This window comes from Saccopteryx leptura, chromosome 11, assembly GCF_036850995.1.
Source record: "Saccopteryx leptura isolate mSacLep1 chromosome 11, mSacLep1_pri_phased_curated, whole genome shotgun sequence".
NCBI classification, from domain to species: domain Eukaryota; kingdom Metazoa; phylum Chordata; class Mammalia; order Chiroptera; family Emballonuridae; genus Saccopteryx; species Saccopteryx leptura.
Window position 1 is genome coordinate 76,573,972 of NC_089513.1, and position 26,246 is coordinate 76,600,217.

The 26,246-nt window shown below is 47.1% G+C and overlaps 1 non-coding gene across 1 annotated transcript; it reads left to right on the plus strand.

The window, feature by feature from the left end:
* Positions 1–23,089: 23,089 nt before the first annotated feature.
* On the plus strand, positions 23,090–23,165 carry TRNAP-GGG (transfer RNA proline (anticodon GGG)). The gene has a single exon. It is a non-coding gene; the product is annotated as a tRNA-Pro (tRNA).
* The last annotated feature ends 3,081 nt before the right edge of the window (positions 23,166–26,246 follow it).

The following is a 26,246-nucleotide window of genomic DNA, read 5'->3' on the forward strand; positions in this document are numbered from 1 at the left end:
CCCTCGACCCCGGGGGACAGTCTATGTAATTCCCTCCCCCACTCCCTTTGCCTCTGTGACCGACTCAAACTTTCTAAACACGGTTCACATTTGCGTCCCATTTCTTTCCTATATATTTCCTGTCACTCGTAAAATAGTGGGATGGGAGAAGGTGGAAGGTCCCCTTCCATTTTCCTGTGAAGGACCGATCTGTTGATCCAGGGTGAGCTGGTGGGGGGGGCGGGGTGAAAACCAGCACATTTAACGGGGTCCGCCTACGTTATTCTCATGGACAATTCTCCGGTTCTACAGTCGGGATATTGTGATTGAGATTTAGGAGAATAGGACTTTCCTTTTTTTTTTTTTTTAGCTTACCACAGAATTATCTCAGCTGGGCATCCAAAATAGAACTTGCTGGTTGTTGTACCTGGCTCCGCTTTCGGTAGATCTCAAATAGAAACATCGAAGCCCTGTGGGGAATGGTGAGCGGCCATTGATTTGGAACTGAATTATCAACCATGCCATGGAGACGCTAGGTCAACCTCCGGCAGTTTCTATTACCTGTGAAAATGGCAGCACTTTAAAGTTTCTCCAGAGCCCCTCAACCCCCTCTCCCCCAGAAAACATCAAAGCGGTGTCATTCAGTGTTAGAAACTCATTCAACTTGCATTATTGAGGAAACTAGGTTCATTTATGTTCTCAGATAGTCTTTAGTATATAAAGAAAAAAAAAATACATCCTGGCCTGTTGGTTCAGCTGTAGAGCGTCGACCCAGAATGTGAAGTCCCGGGTTCGACTCCTGGTCAGGCCATGCAGGAGAGGCAACCATCTCCTTCTCCTCCCCTCTCCCTTGTCTTGCTCTCTCTTCCCCTCCCACAGCCATGGCTCGATTTATTCGAGTGTGCTGGCCCCCCCGACACTGAGGAGGACTCCGTGGGGCCCTGCCTCGGGTGCTAGAAATAGCTCAGTTATGAGCATTGGCCAGATGTATGTGGGAGTCTGTCTTTGTACCTCCCTCCTCTCACTTAAAAAAAAAAAAAAAAGAAAAGAAAAAAATACAATAGTAAACAAATATACCTCTCTTTTCTGGCTTGGGCAATTCTACCACGGATATGTTTATGCAGCTTGTTTCTATAGTCACCATTTTTACTATATTTTCATTCTATAAATCCTTCCACAAATCAATACTTAGAGGGTTTTTTTGTTGGTGTTGTTTTTAACACATCTGTTCAAGTTTGAAAGCCTGCTGACAAATCTTCAGCCTAAAATGTTTACCAGGTAAAATGCTACCAAGCCCTTAATATATTTGGTCAGGACCTAAAAACATTTGCTGTGACCCCCTGGAGCTAGAAGTATTGATTTTTTAATGGGTACACTTTTCTCAAATGGAGTCCATCACTTACATCCAACATCCGCTCCTTTGTTGAAGGAGCAGTTTCTTGTTTGCAAGTAATTACTGTTCTCCTTTTTTTGCCACTGATGATGCTATAATATTTAAGAATCTATATATTCTCCCCAGGAAAGTTAAAGTTGGCCTTCTATGCCGGGAAGCTAAGAGGCGATTGGATGTTAATAATTGATAAGTTGTTATATGTTATAACACAGAATTCTAAAACAGAATTTTAAAACAGAATTTTGAGCTTTATTATACAGAATAAACATACTTTATCTCTTTGGTGACCAAGTGGGTATACCTCTCCAGATTGGGGTCAAAAGGTCCACTATATATATATATATTTTTTTTTTTCACTTTGTATAAATCCTCTGAAGAAGTTAGGGGTTGCAGAGGCTGTCAGAATTTAAGATTTTCCAGGGCCTGGCTAGGTAGCTCAGTTGGTTAGAGCATCATTCCAATACACCAAGGTTGTGGGTTCAATCCCCAGTCAGGGCACATGTATGAATCACCCAATGAATGCATAAATATATAAGTAGAACAACAAATTGATGTGTTTCTCCCCCCCTCTCTCTCCTTTCTTCCCTTCCTCTCTCTATCTAAAATCAATCAATAAAAAAAATGAAAAAGAAATTAAGATTTTTCTATTCCACCTTTATGAAAAAGAATCAATGCACCCTGAGTGTGAGGCCCATTTAGCCAGAGCTCCCATCACGTAGACTGTTGATGGCATAACCACGAGGCACTCCCCACTAATCTCAACAGTGGGGTGTGGAAGGTAAGAGAAGAGAGTCTTCTTTCATGAATTTGCCATAAGTCTTATCTTAGGCCAGCTGGGGCGGAGACGTGTCTGTTCTCTCTCAGTTCTTTCTAGCTCCCCAGAAGATGTCCACTGTCAACACCCGCCCCCTACAGCGAACGGCCTCGCTTATAGAGCTGGGCGACTAGCCAATATTCGTTAATTTAAAAAAAAAACTTTCTGAGACGTTAGTCATTCAAGGCCAGCCTGCTCTGTCTGCTCTGCGCGGCTGAGGAAGTGCAGGTCAACCAGAGAAAACCAAGAACGTGACCGCGGTGGAAGCCACAAGGGCTCCGTGGGTCTGAGACCCAGCCTGCGGGAGGCTCAGGACAGAAGGAGGGGGTGGGGGAGGTGCTGGGAGGGAGGGGCCGCAGAAGGCAGAGGAGGAGGGTTGCCGGGTGCCTGACGGACTTGCTATGGGATCGAGCTCCGACTGGGTTCTGCAGCTGGAGACCCGCTGGGTGACACCGAGCAGGAGACGGACACATCAGTGCGTCGTTGGTTGCTTTGTTATTTTGTGAACGTTCACTCAGGACGTCTATGCAGAACAGCTGAGCGCAGGAGAAACTCAAGGCATCGGCCCAGTTCCGAAGCTGTTGATCAACTAATTTAGACACCTGAACACACAATAGAAAGGAGTGATTGTGGATTGATGTAAAAGGACAGACTTGAAAGTTGTGGAGAGACTAGAATAGGGACCATTTATTATTTTATTTATTTATTTATTTATTTTTGTATTTTTCTGAAGTGAGAAGTGGGAGGCAGACAGACTCCCACATGTGCCCGACCGGGATCCACCTGGCATGCCCACCAGAGGGCGATGCTCTGCCCATCTGGGGCATTGCTCCGTTGCAACCAGAGCCATTCTAGCACCTGAGGCAGAGGTCATGGAGCTATCCTCAGCACCCGGGCCAACTTCGCTCCAATGGAGCCTCGGCTGCAGGAGAGGAACAGAGAGACAGAGAGGAAGGAGAGGGGGAGGGGTGGAGAAGCAGATGGGCGCTTCTCCTGTGTGCCCTGGCCGGGAATCGAACCTGGGACTTCCACACACCGGGCCGATGCTCTACTGCTGAGCCAACCAGCTAGGGCCCACCATTTATTATTTGATTAGAGATGAGGATATAGGAAAAAAGCTAATGACAAAGTGACTACAGAATCTGATTTGAGTAACTGGATAGAATTTGAAATCTGTTTATTTCTTTACCTCGTATACCAACACATAATGTTTTTAAAAATGTTTAAGGTGATTTCAAAAATTATAGTAAGAATTGGCATAAAAATTTAAGTGATTCCTAGAAAGACAAGTAGAATTTCAATTGCACAAATTTATAAAAACACTTTTTCAACTTTCCAAGTTAATTAGGTTTTCAACTTTCAGCTGTGGTATATTTTGAAAACTCAGGTCTTCCTTCATGATCACGGGCACTGTATTAAACTCACGCAATATACTATTTCCTGCTAATGTAGAGAACTTGTGCTTGATTTTATTTTAACTCCCCTATCAGTAATCAAAATTCATCCCAAATTCTGAAACAACATCAAAGGCACTGATCACTCAAATTCTGTCCATTTCAAAACTGCATCTATTCATTAGAAAGGATTTTTTAAAAAAAATCATAAGTGTCAGTTCAAATGATTAATTCTTTAAAAATTGAACTTATTGTTACATAAAAAACAACGAGGCCCTGGCCGGTTGGCTCAGTGGTAGAGCGTCGGCCTGGTGTGCGGGGGACCCGGGTTCGATTCCCGGCCAGGGCACATAGGAGAGGCGCCCATTTGCTTCTCCACCCCCCCCCTCCTTCCTCTCTGTCTCTCTCTTCCCCTCCCGCAGCCGAGGCTCCATTGGTGTGAGGATGGCCCGGGCGCTGGGGATGGCTCCTTGGCCTCTGCCCCAGGCGCTGGAGTGGCTCTGGTCACGGCAGAGCGATGCCCCGGAGGGGCGGAGCATCACCCCCTGGTGGGCAGAGCGTCGCCCCTGGTGGGTGTGCCAGGTGGATCCCGGTCAGGTGCATGCGGGAGTCTGTCTGACTGTCTCTCCCCGTTTCCAGCTTCAGAAAGATACAAACAAACAAACAAACAAACAAAAACAATGAATCCTTAAATATTATATTTAAGAAAGCATGGTTGGTACTGCAACCCATTTCAATGTATGCACCATACCTATGTGTGAGGTCATACCTCTGTGAGATTTAGGGGGTGTGGTTCTTTAAATTCCCGCTGTTCATCTCCCATATTTCACAGATGAGGAAAGAGAGGGTTAGTGATATGTGCTTGTCCAAGGTCATAGCATGGTGGTACCATTTTCAGAGGCTGCCCTCCTTGAAACTTTATAGAGATCCCAAAATTGGTTGAAGGCTATTCTGTGATTTCTTTCCCCAAGAGAAAAAGAGCAAAGTTGCCTAAGATATCAGGTGACTCCTTTTTTTTCCTAAAATTGTTTAATGTTTTTAAAATGATTGAATTTGCTTTTAATGAGCGAGACCAGTTGATTCCTACAAGGTCAACAGGGGCCATCATTAATAGCAGTAACAAATCATTACTGAACACTTAATATTGAGCTCTTTGGTCCTGGACAGACAGTGGACTATATTTTGATTTTAACATTTTACTCAAACACAAGGACAAAACTAAGTTGCTAAGTCCTACAAAGGGAGTGTTTGGGGAACATGTTTGTTATCAACCAACCAACCGACCAACCATCTGACAACTTTCTGGGGTGTCTGCCTATATGTATGCCACTCATTCTTGCATTTTAAGTTCCCTATACTATCTTTAGTTTTACACAGAAGTCATCAGGGGCAGGAACAACGCAGAAACAAGCTGACCCAATCATCCCAGTGGTCCAGCCCTGTGAGCTTTGGCAGGGCCCAGGAATGGGTGGGCTACCGAGACCCCGAACAGGTGGTGGGAATGTAACCAGACTTCTCAGAGCACCCAGAGATGCAGGTCAGCACGGGAAACCAGAAGCAATGATTCGGCAGGAAAGAACAGGAAGAGCTAGCTACTCCGTGGCTACTGGGCGGACCTCTGAAATGAGAACCCTGCGTGGGAAACAAACACTGACCAGAGGTCAAGGCGCACAGGCCGGGATGTCCACGGGAAGCATGAGTGGCTCTGAGACCATGTTGGAGGAAAATGAAGGCAAGGCTACTCTCTGTACCAAACAGAGGTTCATATATACTCACTCACTGTCGGTAAAAAAAAAAAGAAAAATCTTCTAAATAAATCAGTCAATCTTAAGCTGTGGACATCCCAGACCCCGCTGGTGAGAGCCAGTGAAAGAAGTAAACTGAGTGACGAAGCTGAGAGATCCCACTGGAAGCCAGGGGTCCCTGCTTCACGGAGGATGTGGCGGCTGGCTTTTCTCCTCCTCCTCCTCCGGGTGCATCGCTCCATCGTTACCAGTCAGGATTCGTGCAGCTGCCTCTGTCAGATCTCCCACCCGGGGACGATGATCGCAGACACACTTTATTTACGTGGTCAAGTGCCGTGGCCTCGGTAGATTTATATCTGCAGGCACACTGAGAAAAAGTTGGTGCTGCATACATTAAAGAGCCCCTCCCTTTAGCAGGGAGACGTTCAGCAGCGCAGGCTAGGATGTCTCAGAGTGCCTATTAAGTCTTGTAACATAACAAACACTGGGCTTCAGAGTTGTCACTTAGTTTTGCGCTCTCTGAAAAGATTTCTTTCTAACGCATGAAAATTTACCACCCCCCCACAAACGCCTTAGATGGCGATCAGGAAGAAGCAGCATCCTCTGTGTTTCTCCTTCATGAGCCCGACTCGTGTTTTGTGGAACGGCTAAGTTAGACGTCTGATCCATTCGGCCCCTTAGGGGGCTTTCCTTTTATCCACTTGCGTTATCGTTTTTATTTTGAGTGTGTAGAGGCGCACCCTACATTGTGCTCAAGAAGGCAAACGCGTGTCCGCGGCCCCGGGAACATCGACCCGATCGCCTGATCCTTCTTTATGAGATTGATTTTTCTCAGCGCACGGCTTCATTGCGGCTGCTAGAAGAGCAGGATCTTTGACGTTTGTCAAAGTGGCAGTAAATGTGACATCCTAGGGTCTTACTGATGCTTTATGGCTCGGGGGGGGAGTTAATAGGTGAATGGGAAGCTGGTATTATGTTAAAGAACGGATTTCTATCATTTCCGTCAAGGGTTTACATAACCTGCACTGTTTTAAAGTGCGCAAGGTTAGCTATTTTATATGACAACATTAAATGTGAAAACATTTTTATTTCTTTTCCACAAGGAGGTGACCGTGGGGAGTCCCATTTAATCGTGGAACAAATGACAAATTTTTCTGATAGAGAAGAGTGAACGTATCAAATCTGGACAACTACATTATGTCGCCAATTAGCTTATAAGAAGAGGATATTTATTTCCAGGGGATAGAGTGTGATTTAACACAATACTAGCCCCCCCCCCCCCCCCCGCCCCATGGAGACTGTAGGACTGTAGGACTGGGAGGTGATCCAATATTGCTGAAGTTAATCAATACCCAGCCTCAGCGAACGGGACCATGTACGCACGAGGATTCCAAAGAGGATCTGAAATCAGAGAACAAAAGTCGGCACCAAGGTCACTAGACGGAATAATTAAAAGAAAGCTTTTATTTTAAGCCCTTGTGGCATTTTGCCAGGCTGGATTTTTACCTCTGCTTCCCATCAGAGGATTAATTGAGAACACCCCCCAAGTCGCCTGGTTGCAGAATAAAGAATGTGACTTTTAGTAAGAGGAGACAACAAGAGTGGGAGAAGGCAGGAACACTCGGGACTGTGTCCACGGTGGACATTCAATCATAAATGCACATGTGTGTGTGTGTGAATAAACCCATGAATGAGAGAATAAATATGGGGGAAAGGGAAAGGCGGTGGACGGGATTAGCCATGAGGAGGGTGGAAGGTGTGCTTTGAGGAGTAATAACGAGGGGACGTGGCCGCCATGTTGGCAGCTGTACCCCAGCATGGAGTGGAGTGCTGTAACAGTGGAGGGACCCGTCCAGGACTGGGGAGCCCCCACCCACGTGAAGGGGATTTAGAGGCTCTCATGGGAGTGTCCTCTTGTGGACATCCCCCCTCCCCCTTGTTCTCAGGAGATTTCTGCCATGTCTGAGTCAGCGCCCTCCCCCAGGAGGAAGACAGCTCAGAGTGACCATGTGCACAGCCTTTAGAACAGAGGTCCCCAAACTTTTTACACAGGGGGCCAGTTCACTGTCCCTCAGACCGTTGGAGGGCCAGACTATAAAAAAAACTATGAACAAATCCCTATGCACACTGCACATATCTTATTTTAAAGTAAAAAAACAAAACGGGAACAAATACAATATTTAAAATAAAGAACAAGTAAATTTAAATCAACCAACTGACCAGTATTTCAATGGGAACTATGCTCCTCTCACTGACCACCAATGAAAGAGGTGCCCCTTCCGGAAGTGCAGTGGGGGCCAGATAAATGGCCTCAGGGGGCCGCATGTGGCCCGTGGGCCGTAGTTTGGGGACCCCTGCTTTAGAAGTCAAATAGACCGCGGTTCAAAATCGGGCTCTGTTACCACACAGAGCCGTGGGATTTATCCCCAACAAACGACTCAACCGTTCAGAGCTCAAGGCAGAGACGGTACGTCAAGTGCAATGGCCCGTGATATTGACAGGGAACATGGCCAGGCACTCAGTAAACGTGTCCTCACAATGAGCAGTTTACATGCACATGTTCATTGAAAAGAGGACTTCCACGTGCCGCAGGTAGAACGCTACCTTGTTTATTCTGACTTAGTTTTACTTTCATTCGGTTGATTCTGGGTTAGTTTCTACATTGATGAAAAAATTTCCTACTTCTGCTGATCACATAGGCAGTTTACCTGTGTCATTCTTTGTTGGTCTTATAATCAGGTGAGTTATAGATATAGGGGCTTTATATGTAATGTTAATGGTGATTATCCACCAAAATTAAAAATATATCAGTGTAAGAAATTTCTGTTTGTACTGCTGATAAGGATATTTTGATTGTAGAGATGTATTTCCTTGTGAATTATTTCATGAAGAGGCATTATGAGCCCCAATTAAAATGCCCCTGATCAGGTAGCTAAGTGCTCAGCCACAATGAAGGGTGTGTGATGGGTTCTTTTTTTTTTTAATTTACTTATTCATTTTTAGAGAGAGGAGAGACAGAGAGAGAGAGAGAGAGAGAGAGAGAGAGAAGGGGGGAGGAGCAGGAAGCATCAACTCCCATTTGTGCCTTGACCAGGCAAGCCCAGAGTTTTGAACCGGCGACCTCAGTGTTCCAGGTCAACGCTTTATCCACTGCGCCACCACAAGTCACTGTGATGGGTCTTATTTTGGCTCTCCCTCATTTTCTGCCTCACTTTTCTCACCCTTCATTCTTTTGTCTCAGAGGCTAGTATTCCATAATAGAATGAGGGAATGCCAGATCTCTGCCTCGGGCTCAGACAAACATCCAAGTGGAAATGTCTCGGAAACAACGGAATAGACAAGTCTAGAGGTTAGAAGAGAGCTCTAAAAATAGCGGTTGTGGAGTTGTTTAGCATAGTGATAAAATGTAAAGCCTTCGGACTGACTCAGAACCCCAAGAGAGTGAGGGCAGCGGGACAAGCTGTCTGAGGACTGAGAGTCCGGACACGCCGTTATCCGAGGATGACAAGGTGAAGAAACTCAGCGAGGGAGGCCAGGAAGGACTGGCCGGTCGGCTCAGAGGAAACCCCGGAGAAGAGCATTCAGGAGACCCTGAAGGGACCGTGTCAGCCGCTGCCCAGGGCTCGAGTAAGAAGAACGCTGAGCTCTGACCATTTTGTTTAACAAAATGGAGGTCCTCAGGCTTTTGAGGAGAGTTTTTCTCTGGGTTTCTGGGGCGGGCACATTCAGGCTGGATGAGTTCAAGACAGGAGGAGAGGGCTGGGAACAGTTTCAGTAAGCAAAAATACCTCTTCCAAAGTGTTGCTCTCTCTGCATGTGTATTCCCATGGTGACTAGAAGCAGTTTTAATGCATGAAATACCACCTGCATATTGAAAATGCCCAGTATATCCAGCTATGTACATAGCCAATAACATAGATCCACCCCAGACTCCTCAACCTTATCCATAAAATCATATGTCCAAATACTTCTTCAATATCGCAACGTGGAGTTCCAATAGACGGCATCCGTTTAAAATATCCAAGACGGGCTTCATCTTCTCCCCTCAAAAGTTTCCTTCTCCTCTCGTCTTCCAAAACTTCAGTGAGTAGGCATCGCATTCGTTCAGGTTTTTATGTCCAACAGTATTATTCTCTCTCTCTCTTTCTCTCCACATATAACATTAAAATTAGTAAACTCTGCAGAATTTACTTTTAACACATATCTAAAATTATACCCGTATTTCACTTTTTCCATTGTCACTATCCTGGCCCAAACCATCATCACCATCATCACCATCACCATCATCATCATCATCACCATCACCATCATCATCATCATCATCATCATCATCATCATCATCTCATACTCAGATCTTTGCAATAGTCTCCTCTCTGGCCTCTGTGACTTTTTTCCACCCCTTTTAACCACACACAGTCAGCCGAGCAGCTGGGGTACCTTCTGGAAGAGCAGACATGTGCATGTCTCTCCTCTGCTCTGAGCCTGCTCATGACCTACCCTGTCAGAATAAAAAGTCCACGTCCGTCCAGTCACCTCCAAGCCCATGTTCCTTCAGACCCTTCTCACTTTCCTCTCCTGGCTGTTTCCTCAAGTCTGGGACCATCTGGCTCGGGTTTGTCTTTGCCTTGGATGGAATGCTCTTCCATCAGATAGCCAACAGGATTACTTCCGTATGCTTCCATCAAGTTGTTGCCTAAAAGTGACCTTCTCATTGAGGTCTACTAATAATGCAACCCCAATCCTGGCTCTCTCCGCCCCCCTCTTTTCCTGGTTTATTTCTCCTTCTATGGTCCTTAACACTTTTCTAACATGATTAGAACTCTATTGTGTTGACTAATTTCTTCAAGTGGAATGCAAGTTCTTCTGACAGAGATTTTTTTTATATATATTTTATTTATTCATTTTTTTTTAGAGAGGAGAGAGAGACAGACAGACAGACAGAAAGGAGGAGCAGGAAGCATCAACTCCCATATGTACCTTGACCAGGCAAGCCCAGGGTTTTGAACCGGTGACCTCAGTGTTTTCAGGTTGACACTTTATCCACTGCACCACCACAGGTCAGGCCCTTCTGACAGAGATTTTATTCTGACTTATTCTTTGCTGTGTTCTCAATATTCAGAATACTGCTTGACACCGACAAAGTACTCAAAATATATGTGTTAAATGAACAACAATTATTACAGATACATCTGCATGTGTGTGTGTGTGTGTGTGTGTGTGTGTGTGTGTGTGTATCTGTCAGGCAGAAAATGTCGGTAATGTCTTTTTTTAAAAAAAAAAACAAGCTTGATATCACCCACATCGGAATCCGACTCCCCTGATGCACCAGCTTGCTTTAAAACTGATGTCATCTTTGCATTGAGGACATAAGATTTTTGATGTAAATGTTCAAAGTTGCTTACAAGTTCTCTTCCAGCATGTTAGAATGCTCTTGCTCATGCGGAGAGCCAAAGATAAGGCGCCACCAAGAATATGATGAAAAGGAAGGTTTCAGACGGGGGTATTTGGGAGGTTTTGCTGATAAGAGCACAGATGAGGGGTGCGTGGGCATGGATTTCTTATTCAGAGCCAAGTTTGAGCAGTGCGACCCTTTTCCAAAGCTCCTTCCGTTTTCCTGAGCATACGGATGTGAACCCCCTGATTTACTGAAGCTTTTGGAGATAAGAAGACTGGGCTCAGATTCATCTAACATCTCCTCTTTCCTTCAGATCCGAGGAAAGCGTTCTCTTGCTTATGAGAAATATATTTTCTCATTCAGATGAACAATAGAGAGCAAAAAATATATATATACTTTTTTTTTTTTTTTTACGACAGGCGTTCTAAACTAGGTTTCAACCTACCACTGTCAGAGAAGACTGTCTTCCATTTTTTAAACAAAATATGTTATTTCCAAAGACATGTGTTATTTCCTCTTAGAGAGGTTCTGAAACTCAGCGGAGAAAAACAGGTTGTTCGCACATGACTTCAAAATAGAACCACAAAAAAGTCCCTAACACAACATCGAAAATAAAATAAAGTAAAATAAAATAAAAATAAAAAACTAAGAAAAGTGGGCTGCCCCGGATCTGCAGCTTTGGTGACAGAGGGACAAACAATGACTTTGAAACCTAAGAAAGCTTTCTTTAAAATAAAAATTGTTTTTAGATTTGAAGAAAATGTTAAATACATTATATATATATATTTATATATATGATAGATAGATAGATAGATAGATAGAAAAACAATATAAAACTACAGGTGGATGATTGGCAAAAACAACATAGAATTTGAGATCAATGACCTCCACTGTCACTCTAGTCTAGAATAAACATGGAAAGAAAAATCACCCTCCATTAGACCCATGACAAGCAGGGGCCACAGCAGGAGGGGAGGCTGGGGTTCCCTGATGTGAAGACTTCTTTTTAAGTCAAGCTTTAGATTTGCTTAACAAGACAGGCTGATCTACATTTCCTTTTCTTTCCCGACTTTCCCCAGAGTGTACCCTGGGGGCCATTCCTTATATTTCCATTTGTTTTCTGGAAAGTGAGCTTGTTTCTCCAGTTGAAGAAACAGGGAACAATACCCACCACACAGTGAAAAGTGCAGCTTTCGATCATGGACTTGAGTCACCAAGTTAGTCAGTGATCACAAACATCCAAATATGTTCACTGACTGGCCAGATTTTTTTTTTTTTTTTTTGGTATTTTTCTGAAGCTAGAAACGGGGAGAGACAGTCAAACAGACTCCCGCATGCGCCTGACCAGGATCCACCCAGCACGCTCACCAGGGGCGAAGCTCTGCCCACCAGGGGCGAAGCTCTGCCCACCAGGGGGCATCGCTCTGCCACGACCAGAGCCACTCTAGCGCCTGGGGCAGAGGCCAAGGAGCCATCCCCAGGGCCCGGGCCATCTTTGCTCCAATGGAGCCTTGGCTGCGGGAGGGGAAGAGAGAGACAGAGAGGAAGGAGGGGGGGGGGTGGAGAAGCAAATGGGCACTTCTCCTGTGTGCCCTGGCCGGGAATCGAACCCAGGTCCCCCGCACGCCAGGCCGACGCTCTACCGCTGAGCCAACTGGCCAGGGCCCAGATTTTTGAATATTTTAGTCCCTCTTATTATTTTACTATTCCCCTCCCACCCCCGTAATTCTTTTATTTTCTTTCTTATTTCCTTTTTCAGTCGTTTCTCTGTGATTTTTATTAAGTATTTTTATTTGTCTTTGGAGGACTACGGCTTTGACATTGAGGAAGCCCAGCGACCTGTAACATTTATAAAAATTGACATCTATCGCGGGAAAATGATGGGCTTTCTTTAAAATGTGATTGTACCTCTATATAAGGCTAGTACCGTTCAAAGTGATGACCTTATCACACAGCACTCTGGTAAATAATTCTATATGGTAGCAAACATATCTAGAGCTTGGCCATAGCAGACGGAAGTTATTTCCATATTATGTAAATATTTGCTCTAGTCATTTCTACCAGGAATCCAATCCTGAACAGAATGAAATATACTCTCCCCCTGCCTCTCACCTGAATGCAAATACAACCGCCGAATAGGAAGGGAAGATAAATATAATAGCTTCCTAAGGACCTTAAATACATGATAGCAAGCACCTGTAGGAAGGAGTTCTGCATTTGAGATGCCGCCAACCCAGAGGTACTCAAAGACCACCTGACCACCTGATCCCTGAGCAGGGCCACCAGGCGGGGACAGAGAAGTTGGAAAGAGGACTCTGTAGGTCCAGAAAGAACAGGAGGTCAATCTTCTCTTTTCTTTTCTTCTTTTCTCTCCTGTCCCGGCCCCCAGGCAGTGCCTCAGTAGCACCGAGGCTGGGCTCACACCTCAGTTGCTGAAGGTGAGGGACCTTCTTTTACCTCCAAAAGACCCCTCCATCGAAGACCAAGGGATGAATGTCCTTTGCCGGTCATCCACCCTCTGTCCTCCCACGCTGGGCCCCAGGTGCAGTATCAACCACAGAGAGTAGAAAATAGGGACAGCAAAGTCCTGGCTTTCCGATAGGGGACCCAGAGGTCCGGGAAGCATTGAGGTGGTCACAGAAAGAAGGGAGCCGGAGCCCCAGCAGAGAGGGGGTGCGGACTCCTGGGCTCACCTCCCGCTGCTCCCCGTGCGTGGCCTGACCCACAGCACCACGCGGAGGGCCCCAGCCTGGCCACTGAGATCGTTGTACCAAACGATTGTCACTGGAACCCCAGCCCGCCGGAGGCAGGGAGAAACCCGTAGCCTGAGCCTAAGTAGGTTGATTGCCTAGTAAATGAAAACTGAACAACAACAACAAAAATTGCCAACTATCGGCCCTGACCGGTTAGCTCAGCAGTAGAGCGTCGGCCTGACGTGCGGGGGGACCCGGGTTCGATTCCCGGCCAGGGCACATAGGAGAAGCGCCCATTTGCTTCTCCACCCCCCCCCTTCCTCTCTGTCTCTCTCTTCCCCTCCCGCAGCTGAGGCTCCATTGGAGCAAGGATGGCCCGGGCGCTGGGGATGGCTCCTTGGCCTCTGCCCCAGGCGCTAGAGTGGCTCTGGTCGCGGCAGAGCGACGCCCTGGAGGGGCAGAGCATCGCCCCCTGGTGGGCAGAGCGTCGCCCCCTGGTGGGCGTGCCGGGTGGATCCCGGTTGGGCGCATGCGGGAGTCTGTCTGACTGTCTCTCCCCATTTCCACCTTCAGAAAGGTACAAAAAAAAAAAAAAAAGAAGAAAAAAAAATTGCCAACTATCAACCTAGGATTTAAATGAGACCCAGAGTCTCGTAAAATAATATTCAAAACGTCCAGGATACAACCGAAACGAGGAGCCCGGCCAACACGAGGGAAAAGGTGATCCCCAGATCCCAGGGCCGGCAGGACGCCCACCCCGGAAGGACCACGCAGAGACCTTCAAGAAGCTGCCGTGACTGCGCCCAGGGGAACGAGGCCGCGCCCCGGATGTCAACGGGAAGGTGGAGCGTCTGAACAGTGATCAACAAGGTACGAAGAAGACAGATGGGAAGTTTTAGAAATGAAAACTGTAATAGCCCACACGAAAACGACAGAGGACAGGGTGGGTGACCTTGAAGACAGCATTTAAAACCATTCGATCTGCACAGACAGTGAAAAGGTTTAAAAAATAAAATAAAATAACAGTGCCTCAGGGCCTGGGGAGACCTTATTGAAACGTCTAGCGTCCCTGCCCACGTCGGCAGCAGAAGCAGAAGACAAAGAATGTGATGCAGAGAAAAAAGATATTCGAACAACTGGACACTTCCCAGATTCGTGGCGAATCTGAAAAAAATAAAATAAAATCATTACATTCTGAGAAGGACACGCCCCAAGAAATCCATACTCAGATGTAACGATGATGAAACTGCTAAAACCATAGATAAAATAAAAAGGAATGTGGAAAATGATGCATCGCAGTCAGGTGCGTGACGGTTCGCATCACGGTGACTTTCCCGTCGGCAACCCCGCGCGCCCGGGGGAAGCCGCTCAAACTGTTTTCCATCAGCCTCGAAGTCCCTGTCCACAGAAAGAAAAGATCCTTGAGGAGTGAAGGTGGAAGAAAGATATTCTCAGGTGCAGGAAGACAGAAAGCGCTTCCTTCCAGGAAAACCTCTCGAAGGGAAATGATACCAGAGGGACCCTTGAAATGTCGGGGGCGGGGGGGGGGGGGGAGGAGGTAAATGTCTGGCTAAATATATCAGACTGTTTTTCTTCTCTCAAATTCTTTAACATAACGGAAAATGCTTGAAAGCAAATATTATTAACAAGGTCAGGTAAGGTTTTTCATAGACAGTTCCCCGGTTTACAGATGAGCTAGGTTCTGTAGGTTTGAAGGCGTTTAAGTACATTTAAGTATTTACATAACTCAAGAAAGGTAAAAATAAATACTGCATTAAGACAAAGGTCTATCTGAGTTGCATTTCATAGGTAAATGTACCTGTTCCAACTTACATACAAACTCAGCTTAAGAACAAAGCCAAAAGCCCTCCTGGCTGGTTGGCTCAGTGGTAGAGCATTGGCCTGAAGTATAAATGACCCCAGTTCAATTCCCGGCCAGGGCACACAGGAGAAGCGCCCATTTGCTTCTCCTCCCCTCCCCTAGACGGGGAGATAGAGGGAGGGGGAGAAGAAGGGATACTTCTCTCTCTATATTTCTCTCTTCTCCCACAGTCATGGCTCAGTTGGAGCAGTTGACCCCAGGTGCTGAGGATGGATCCATGGCCTCGCCTCAGGGGCTAAAGTAGCTCAGTTGCAAGCATGGCCCAAGACGGGCAGAGCATCGCCCTGTAGGGGGCTTCCTGGGTGGATCCCAGCTGGGCGCATGCGGGAGTCTGTCTCTCTGCCTCCCCGCTTTTCGCTTCAGAAAAAAAAAAAAAAAAAAGAACAAAGCTATAGAACCTATCACATATGTAACCTGGAGACTGTATGTGGCTGTAACATATGAAAAGCGGAACATAATGGGGAAGGTGAAAGGGTCCTAGAGGCTGGTAAGGTTTCTGCATTCCACCTGGAGTGATACACAGGAACTAGAGACGGCTAGTGATTGACTGTGGCTGTGGGCAGGGAGCTTGGCGGGGGTCTCCGATGTCCTCTCTGTGGATCGACCATGAGCATCTCCCAGTGTGGGCACTGGATCCCCACGTTGAGCCCCTAAGAGTGAGTGTTCCAGGAGACCCAGGTGTAGCTGTAAGACCTAACACCTCGCTCTGGAATTAACGAATCATTTCCTGTACATTCCGTCATCAAAGCACTGAGCCAGCCCAGATTCAATGGGAGGGGACGTAACAGGGTCATGATTATTGAGAGGTGGGGCCCATTCACAATCTAGTTTTGTAAACTGACTACCATGGTCTGCCTGTTAGTCCCCTGTGGTCCACACCCTTTATTGTACATGTAGAATTGTCCCCTCGCCCGCTGGAGTCCTGCAAAGTCTTCTCCCCGCTCCTCGCTGGCTCTGACTCGAGCCGGAAGTCGAGGAACTTGTCATTTAAGCCCGGTCACAACTGTAACATCACTGGGCTTGATTTTAAGGTCTGTGAAGGTGGTGGCTCGAATGTTTGCACCATGAGCACTGATGCAGCGTGTGTGTGTGTGTGTGTGTGTGTGTGTGTGTGTGTGTGTGTGTGTGTGGCCTGCGCCCATGCAGTGACAAATCACGTGAGAAGTAAGACCCAGCGGACGTTGAAAATTTACTAGCAGCCAGACATTGGAGAAAGACACAACCCAGGGAATGGAAGGTCCTTATGAATCTAAGAACTGTCCATGGAGGTGGCTCCGTGATGCACTAGACAGAGAATCGGACTTCTAGGAGCAGGTGCAGTGGGTAGCGGTGGGTTTCCACAATAAGGTCAGACATCCAGCATGTCTACCAACATAGTCAAGAAGAGGTTGTTCTCCTGAGCCTGGAAACTTGGAAACAAGTAGGTTATAAAAATCTAGCTTAAAGCCTGACCAGGTGGTGGCGCAGTGGATAGAGCATCGGACTGGGATGCAGAGGACCCAGGCTTGAGACCCGGAGGTCGCCAGCTTGAGCGCAGGCTCATCTGGTTTGAGCAAAAGCTCACCAGCTTGGATCCAAGGTCACTGGCTCGAGCAAGGGGTTACTTGGTCTGCTGAAGCCCCGCGGTCAAGGCACATATGAGAAAGCAATCAATGAACAACTAAAGTGCCACAACGAAAAACTGATGATTGATGCTTCTCATCTCTCTCCGTTCCTGTCTGTCTGTCCCTATCTATCCCTCTCTTTGACTCTCTCTCTGTCTCTGTAAAAATAAATAAATAAATAAAAATTAAAATAAATAAAAAAATTAAAATCTAGCTTAAAGACATTTTACGCCCTGGCCGGTTGGCTCAGCGGTAGAGCGTCGGCCTAGCGTGTGGAAGACCCGGGTTCGATTCCCGGCCAGGGCACATAGGAGAAGCGCCCATTTGCTTCTCCACCCCTCCGCCGCGCTTTCCTCTCTGTCTCTCTCTTCCCCTCCCGCAGCCAAGGCTCCATTGGAGCAAAGATGGCCCGGGCGCTGGGCATGGCTCTGTGGCCTCTGCCTCAGGCGCTAGAGTGGCTCTGGTCGCAATATGGCGATGCCCAGGATGGGCAGAGCATCGCCCCCTGGTGGGCAGAGCACCACCCCTGGTGGGCGTGCCGGGTGGATCCCGGTCGGGTGCATGCGGGAGTCTGTCTGACTGTCACTCCCTGTTTCCAGCTTCAGAAAAATGAAAAAGAAAAAAAAAAAAAAAAAAAAAGACATTTTACACTACTTGATACAATTCAAATATGATTTCAGTAATCAGTCAGGAGCATTTACCAATGAGCCATTCCAAACAGGTTGTCGTACTCAATGCCATGGAAGGTCACGATCTCACAAACTTAATTAATTCCATAAGAAAAAAAAACATGATAAGAAAATTCCCGTTCGCATGTCTCTACGGCTATCGAAACATCCTTTCCTTCCCATGCCTTAAGTATAAATAAATAATACCAAGTCTCCACACTCACATTGTTTCCATTATTATTAAAGCCACTACACATCGCAGGCAGAGACATAGATTTTAGACCCACTAGTTATTTAAAGTTTAAGACATGCCTACGGCTCCCCGGAGCAAACGCACCGGATCCGTATAAAATAATCATGAAATAATATTATGCCCAAGGATAGAGCGTTGTTCCCATGTTTCCAAACTGTGAGCAGCCTGGGCGCGCTCTCTCTCAGTGCAGGTTGTTTATAGACGAGGCCCCCAGCTGTTAGGGGGAGGCTCAGGCAGGAGCAGGGAGGGAGGGAAGGGTAATCATCCTGATGAGAATAGGAGGCTGTTGCTATGTTCCGCCAGGGCGAGCTGCCTTCTCCCTACGAGCAAACGGCTCTGTCAAAGGCTCCTCCGAAGTCCCCTGTGCCGAATTATCTCCTTCCAGGTATGGAAGGAGGCCTTGGGAAAGTAAATAAATAGGTGAGTGGTTTCTTCTGAGAGCATTTTCCTCTCTCTCCGAGTCCACATAGGATGTGGCCCAGTTAGGTTTCAGAGGGCAGAATTTGCCCTAGAAAGAGTAGCTTAAAGGGTTAGAGTTATGGAAGCAATATAAAAAACAGTCCCTGGGGTAGAGTCAGGACAGGACCTCTCGTCCAGGGTAAGAATTTCATTATCAGCCAAGTTATAACATTTCCCTCAGTGACCAAAGTGGAGGGAGAGGGTGGGAGCTCCCCTTACATTGTGCAACGAGTAATTTTTTTTTAACATTTATTTTTATTTCTATATCGACCAACTAGCTCTTGGTTTCTTCTAGAGTACGCCAACGTCCTCTACGTCTCAGACAATTCGGGCTGTGGCCGTGTCAACTGAATAAAAGTTACTGTTTCCTCCAGAAATGTATTTTCCACGTTTAATGGATTATATATTCATTGAGACAACATAGTCTTCAAACAGGCCGGAGGCATTATCGGATTTTTGAACTAATTTTTTTTTTTTTTTTTTTTTAAACAGAGAAGGCCAAAATGGCATTTTGTTCAGCGTTATCTAATTACTTCCCAAGCTCTGTTCCACAGTCAGTTAAATTAAATTAACCAAATTGAATAATGCATTTTTGAGAAGGGTGTTTTTTTTCTTTAAAGAATCTGATGGGATTGTGGTGATTTTAACAAAATGAATACACCTTGTTTATATAGTAAAAACGCTTAACGTGTCCCTGGATCTGGTATAAATAAATACACGTGCTCAAGTACCTGTTTTAGAGCAGTGACTATTTTGAGGTCTGACTCACTAGGAGACGTTGATGCCGTCACATTTATAAAGCACGTTTATTTTCAGAGACATTGAGGATCTTTTGGTCCAAGGCTTCGCTTATCAGAAGGTATCCATGAAGGAGGGAGACGTGACATCTATTTCATGTTTAAAAAGCTGAGATGCCAGAGCTGGGAACCCCTAAACGACGGTGTGTGCCTTCACTCTCCCTCCTGTAACGCAGACTTACCAACTGTCTGAGCACACTTCAAAAAAAACACAAATCCAATCACGAAATTGTCAGCGATGGAAAGAACCATCAGTGCATCCATTTGCTCTCCCTACAATGATGAACGACAAAGATAGTAAGACTGCTTGATCTACCGCCTGTTCCCGCTCCTTAATCGCTGGGTGGTCAACCCCTGAGAACCTCAGATGTCTCTTCTGTAAGGTGGGAAAAATAATCACATCGACTGCATGCAGCTGTCCCGGTGATTAAGCTATTTTAATTAATTTAAAGCACTGAGCCCGTTGCCTAGCAATGACAATCCCCCATAAATGTTAGATATTATTATCACATTATTATCATAATTACTGTTTGAATTTTGTGACCAGCACTGGTCGATGTTGTGGAGGGTACAAATAACATAGAACACATGGTGTTTGCTATTTGAGAAGATGGTTTGTCATATGGGAGAATATATTAATAAGCAGGAAATGAGCCCTGGCTGGTTGGCTCAGTGGTAGAGCGTCAGCCCAGCATGTGGATGTCCTGGGTTCGATTCCCAGTCAGGGCACACAGGAGAAGCACCCATCTGCTTCTCCATCCTTCCTCATCACTTCTCTCTCTCTCTCTCTTTCTCTCTCCCCCCACTCCTGTAGCCATGGCTCAATTGGAGCAAGTTGTCCCCAGGTACTGGTGATGGCTCCATGGCCTCTGCCTCAGGTACTAAGAAGAGCTCAGTTGCTAAGCAATGGAGCAACACCCCAGTTGGGCAGAGCATCGCCCCCTAGTGGGCTTGCTGGGTGGATTCCGGTTGGGGCACATGCAGGAGTCTATCTCTCTATCTCCCCCTCTCTCACTAAATGAAAAAACAAACAAACAAGCAGGAAAAGATGATATGTTGATGTAATAGTTAATAAATATTGTTGGCAAAACATTTGAGAATCCTGCTCTCATTTTTCTCACTAAGCACATCTTATCAAAATATATTAATTCATCCAACAAACACGTACTTAAGGATGGGCCAAATTCTTCTGATCGGTAGCAGATAAAATGGACACAGTGCTTCCCTGCCCGGAGTTTACCAACCAGCGAAGGAGACAGACACCTAACAGATAGATGCCTATAAATAAAACAGACAAATGAATAAATAGACTTTGTTTAGTGTGTTAGGGCCAATGGACGGCGTGACTCTTTGAATTAGAGGGTCAGTTCGAGTCCTCATGAGAGAAGTGACAAGACCTGTGGAAAGTGGGTTCCAAGGAAGAAACCGGGGTTCCGAGGGCGTCACAGGCTGGTGGGTTTAAGGAACTAAGAGAAGGGGACTGAACGGAACATTCTGCTTTCCCGTTCCTCGTTGCAGGAGGGGAGGGAAGAACGTATTTACACCAGACCAGGGCAGCTGCACGTCGGGTGTGACCCATGCTCTGTCTGTCGGGCCGGGTGGTGGTGGAGCCGGGACAGATAGCTACCACATGGGACTCCGCGGGTCGGAGTCAGGAGACGTGTCCGTGTATTTGGGGCTTAGCAAGTGGCAGGAGAGGAACAGACTGGGTGCAGGGAGCCGTTGGTAACACCCTCAAGGATTCACAAAGCAGACGTCTCGGGAGCGGAGGCTGGGACCGGGGAAGTGGAGAACGGCTGTGGCGACAGAGCAGAAGACAGGTGGGTCAGCACGTGTGAGCCTCGCTGTGGAGTGCGTGGTTCTTCCACGGCCCCGGCCCAGGCAGTCAAGCGCCAGGGTCAGATTCTGCTTTCTGCAAGTTTAAGACTCATCAGAACTTCTGGGATCGGGCTTCCAGGACCTGTGATTGCGCTGGGCACGCCCACCTCGTGCACTGCTCTATTTTAAAAGTTACTTTTTGCTATTTGTTGTTCAAAGTCGTCTGAAGAGTTTTGATACTTAAAAAAAAAAAAAAAGAGGATTGGTCGGGCAGAGAAGCAGAAGGGCGTTTTCTGGGGTGTTGGGAGCGTTCTGCTTTGTGATCACGGCGGGGATGGCGGGCGGCACATGTTTACTAAGAGGTAACTGCATCCGACGGCGCACTTGTAGGTGGAGAATTTTATCGCTTGTACATGAAGCTGTTTTGTTTTTAAAGGCCAGTGGGCTTCAGTGAACAGCAAGGCAGTGCCGTCCTTCAAAAGCAATGCGGTTAGTAGCTAGTCACCAAACTGCACAGGGTGGAGTGAGCACTGTAGCCGTGGGAACAGCGCGTGCCTCCTCCAGCAGGATGGTGACAATGAGGAGGAGGGAGAGGGGGACCGGGAGGCAGGACCGTCACTTGACGGGGCAGAATGACTGAAGAAGAACTCTCCAGATCCCGTTTATACGGAGAGGAGCTCGAGCCAGCGGAGAGAGCACTAAAGACAGAAGGAGAGAGGTAACTGCCAGGGCACTCAGAGTGAATGCAGTAAGAGAAGGAACTGGCAGAATCAGTTTAATGAATGGGGAAGATCCATTTTTCTTCAGTGAGGGAAACAAAGAAAGCACTAATGTGATATGCTCTTAAATCTGACCGACGCGGTCCCTTGGTCAGTAACGTAGGCAACCATGTCTCCTCTTACACTTTGCTCACCCGGACGAGCTCAGTTCTGCCTCGGACACTGACTGTGCCCCTCTCTCTATGTGCTCTTGTCTCTATGTGCTCCCGTCAAGAGCCCACCGGTAACAGGCTTTTTTTTTTTTTTTTTGCATTTTTCTGAAGCTGGAAACAGGGAGAGACAGTCAGACAGACTCCCGCATGCGCCTGACCGGGATTCACCCGGCACGCCCACCATGGGGCGATGCTCTGCCCACCAGGGGGCGATGCTCTGCCCATCCTGGGTGTCACCATGTTGTGACCAGAGCCACTCTAGCGCCTGAGGCAGAGGCCACAGAGCCATCCCCAGCGCCTGGGCCATTTTTGCTCCAATGGAGCCTTGGCTGCGGGAGGGGAAGAGAGAGACAGAGAAGAAGGCGCGGCGGAGGGGTGGAGAAGCAAATGGGCACTTCTCCTGTGTGCCCTGGCCGGGGATCGAACCCGGGTCCTCCACACGCTAGGCCGACGCTCTACTGCTGAGCCAACCGGCCAGGGCCAGTAACAGGCTTTTCATGGGCTTTCTATATTTTTACTGACTGCCTTGCATTTGATCATGAGCAATGCTCAGAGGTAATGGTGAGGAATTTCCCCCGACAACCCTGTGCATCTTTGCCAAACCTGAGGTAGACTTTCCGGGTTCTGCTCCCTGGTATAGGTTTGCTGTGCGCTTTGACCTTTGGTTAGGTAACCTTAAGACATTCACAACGTTGAAAAATAAGAGATGGTCTTCATTTTCAACCCGGCCAAAATTGAGGATGCTCGTCAGGACTCCTCAAGCCCTTTTTGAGAACTGGGACGGCGTTAGCCTTTTCTTCTCCACCTAGCTCAAAGAGGAAACCCTCCCAGTGGTTTTCCATTTCTTTACACTTGGAGACCAGTGAGAACAGGAGAATTCTTTTGGGGATCGCTAAGGCAGAAAGCACCCTGAGCATAAAGCATAAATGATTAAGATCATTGGGTCTGTAACCTTCATACAATAGCAGGGCAGTTAACTCTCTCTTGGACCAGCGTGAAGTTTCTAGACGACCAGTCTATAGACGAGCGGTCAAAACACACTGACTATTGTCCTCTACTGACTCAGCTCTTTTTACCTTTTCATTTCTCCTTCCAAATGAACTGTTAAAAAAAATTGCTTCTCTAATGAACAAAAGAAACTAACAAACAGAATAGAAACAGACTCACAGATACGGAGCACAGACTGACTGCTGTCAGAGGGGTGGGGGTTTGGGGGCTGGGTGGAAAAGGTGAGGAGATTCATCAAAGACAAAGAAGTCCTAGAGCCCTGGCCGGTTGGCTCAGTGGTAGAGCATCGGCCTGGGGTGCAGGGGACCCGGGTTCGATTCCCGGCCAGGGCACATAGGAGAAGCGCCCGTTTGCTTCTCCACACCCCCCCCCCTTCCTCTCTATCTCTCTCTTCCCCTCCCACAGCCAAGGCTCCATTGGAGCAAAGATAGCCCGGGCGCTGGGAATGGCTCCTTGGCCTCTGCCCCAGGCGCTAGAGTGGCCCTGGTCGCGGCAGAGTGATGCCCGGGAGGGGCAGAGCATCGCCCCCTGGTGGGCAGAGCTTCGCCCCTGGTGGGCGTGCCGGGTGGATCGCAGTGGGGCGCATGCGGGAGTCTGTCTGACTGTCTCTCCCCGTTTCCAGCTTCAGAAAAATACAAAAAAAAAACAACGAAGTTATAGATACAGACAAGGGTGTGGGGACTGCAGGAGGGAAGGGGGTGGGGGAGGTGGAGGAGGCAGAGGGGGAGAGATGGTGATGGAGGGAGACTGGACATGGGGTGGGGAACACACAGTGCATGGTACAGATGATGTGTTATGGAGTTGTACACCTGGAACCAGTATCATTTTATTAATCGATGTCACCCCCAAAAATTTAATAAATTAAAAAAAAAATGTCTTCAAAGATGACTAGAAACTAAACTCAAATTACAAGGCATCCTTTCATCTCTCCTACTCCTTTAATCTATGCCAGACCCTAGTAAAGGCTAAGAATCCTGTGGAGCCACGGGAGAACATGGCATCTGAAATTCTTGATCCTCCTATTACACCGAAACCAAGGGGCGGAGATGGTGAACGGTCGACGCGTCTCTTAGTCTCTCCCTGACCACGTGACGCATCCCGAGTCCCGAGTTCCGCGAGCGCCCCCCTCGGAGCACCGCGGGCGGTGCCTGAACGCGGCCGCTGAGCCGCCGCCACCCCCACCCTCCGCCCCCGGCTCTGCGCACCCGCCCGTGACGGAGGACTTGTGCGCGCGCCGCAGGCCTGTCACGAGAAGACGTGGACAACAGCGCTTCCCAGAAGCCACGACTGACAAACCCAGGGGTCTCGAGAGAGAGAATCGTTCTGTGCATATTCCCCGAAACTGAAACGTCATGACTTTTTGAATAATTCCAAGTGAATTAATTACACGGGAGGGGTAAGAGCTCATTCTATTCACCCACGTGTCTTCTAGGAGCACTGCCTTTGCTCTGAAGGAAACTCCTCCATGAGCCCACCCGGGACTGGGGTGCTGTCTCCAGAGCTCAGCCCCAAGGGGACTCCTTGACGGGCAGGGTAGGACTCAGCCAGAGACAAGGGGCGAACCCTTGTGTCATTCCAGGAAAGGAGTACCGACTTGGGGGAGGGAGGGAACGTGGCTAGTGTGTCACCCGTGGGCGACGCGGATACACGCACGACCATCCTCTCTGGCGAGCTCTTTCCGCCTCGCTAATCATTAGTAAGTTATAAAAAGATGAATCATAACACACGGAGATTTTTGTGTGCGTGTGCGGTGGCGGGGAACGTGCTCTGAGGATGTCGATTCCCAAACCAGAGAGTCTTGGTCCAAACAGACACGGGCTCAACCTAATGGGGACACAATACAAAGCTTGTGTGTTCGGTTTTGAAACGGAGCCCTTTGAAGATATTGGGAAATGTACACCCTTTGAAAACTTAGCATACACCGTTATTTAGGGGCTGCGAGCTTGCAGCAGACAGGCCTGGGTTTGCATCTGGACGCCACTTCTGACCATTGGCGGGTCTTTTTTGAACTTCTGTCTGTAGGATTTTAAACAGAGAGCATGTAGAGTTCATTCCTGGGTAAACATTCAATAAACAGTACCCGTGATGATGATGATGATGATGATGATGATGATGATGATGGAGGAGGAGGAGGAAGAGAAAGAGGAGGGGGAGGAAGAAGAGGAAGAGGAAAAGAAGAAGAAAAAAGAGTTGCTGGGCCCACTAGGCTATGAAGCTCTAACCCTACACTAGCACAACACTGATTAACATTAGCACAGCACGGAACTACTTCAGTATTAAGCAAAGGATTTGATGTTGACATACATTCGTACAAAGAAGAAGATAAAAGTGAATGCGCCTGTGCGTGAACCAGGACGTGTTTTTCCACATCTTTAAATGAGCGAGCTTAATGGTATTAGAAATAAAACTCCTATTAGCGGCGCTGGGTCCATTGCCAGAAGGATGTCTTGGCGTCATTAGGAAACAGATCAGAAGATAATGTGTAGCATAAACTACTGCTCTGAAAATAGCCTTGTCTGTAATGAACACTGACATGGGTTTTCGGGTAAACACAAGCTTGGATTATTACCAACAGCCAGACCATCCTAATTCGATGACTCAAGGGCACTTCAGGTAAACCCTGCACAGGGACTCCTGACCCTCCAGAAATGTATAAATACAGATTGGCCTCTCGAACTGCACAAGTATAAAGCCCCAGAATTCTTTGCGGGGAGGTGCCTTGACAAAATAACAAAAGAGGAGAAGTTATGCTCTTTTAAAGAATCCTTCCCATCCGACGCCATGCTTCCAGGAATCTGCAGTTAATAATACAGGTCAGCAAGGTGGCAGCTGACCTCTAAATACCACTTATGACAGAGACATCCCATCTCTGCGAAAATCGGCGCCAGTTGCTGATATTGTTCAGAGAAGTACACGTCGTAAATGTTTCACTGTTAAGGTGAACGTCTGGTGCTATGATTTCTAACCACACTAAGCAAGAGCTGGCTTGTGGCAGGTTGGGGTCATTGGGCATTAACCTGTCACAGGGCCCTGGGAATCATATATTCTTCCTCCTCCTTTGTCTCTGTCCTAGTTGAGGCCATCTCTTAGCCATTGACGAAGACACTGACTGATTCAATTATGCTATGTCGCATTTCCTCCATAATTACTGATACAATATATTTCTTTATTTCCATTCTTAGATGCACCCTTGAGAAGTACATATTCATCATATTTTAGGTGTCAATAATTAGGTGCAACTGTGAAAATAAAGTTGCAAATGCTTTTCTTATTTTCTTGACAAATGCAGTTTCTAGTATATTCAGATTTCTACTGTATCTTTTTTTTTTTTGCTATATTCCAGCCTTCCCTTCTATTTTTGTTTGAGAATTCTAACACAGAATTTCATGCCAGAAAACATTTTTTTTTCCTCC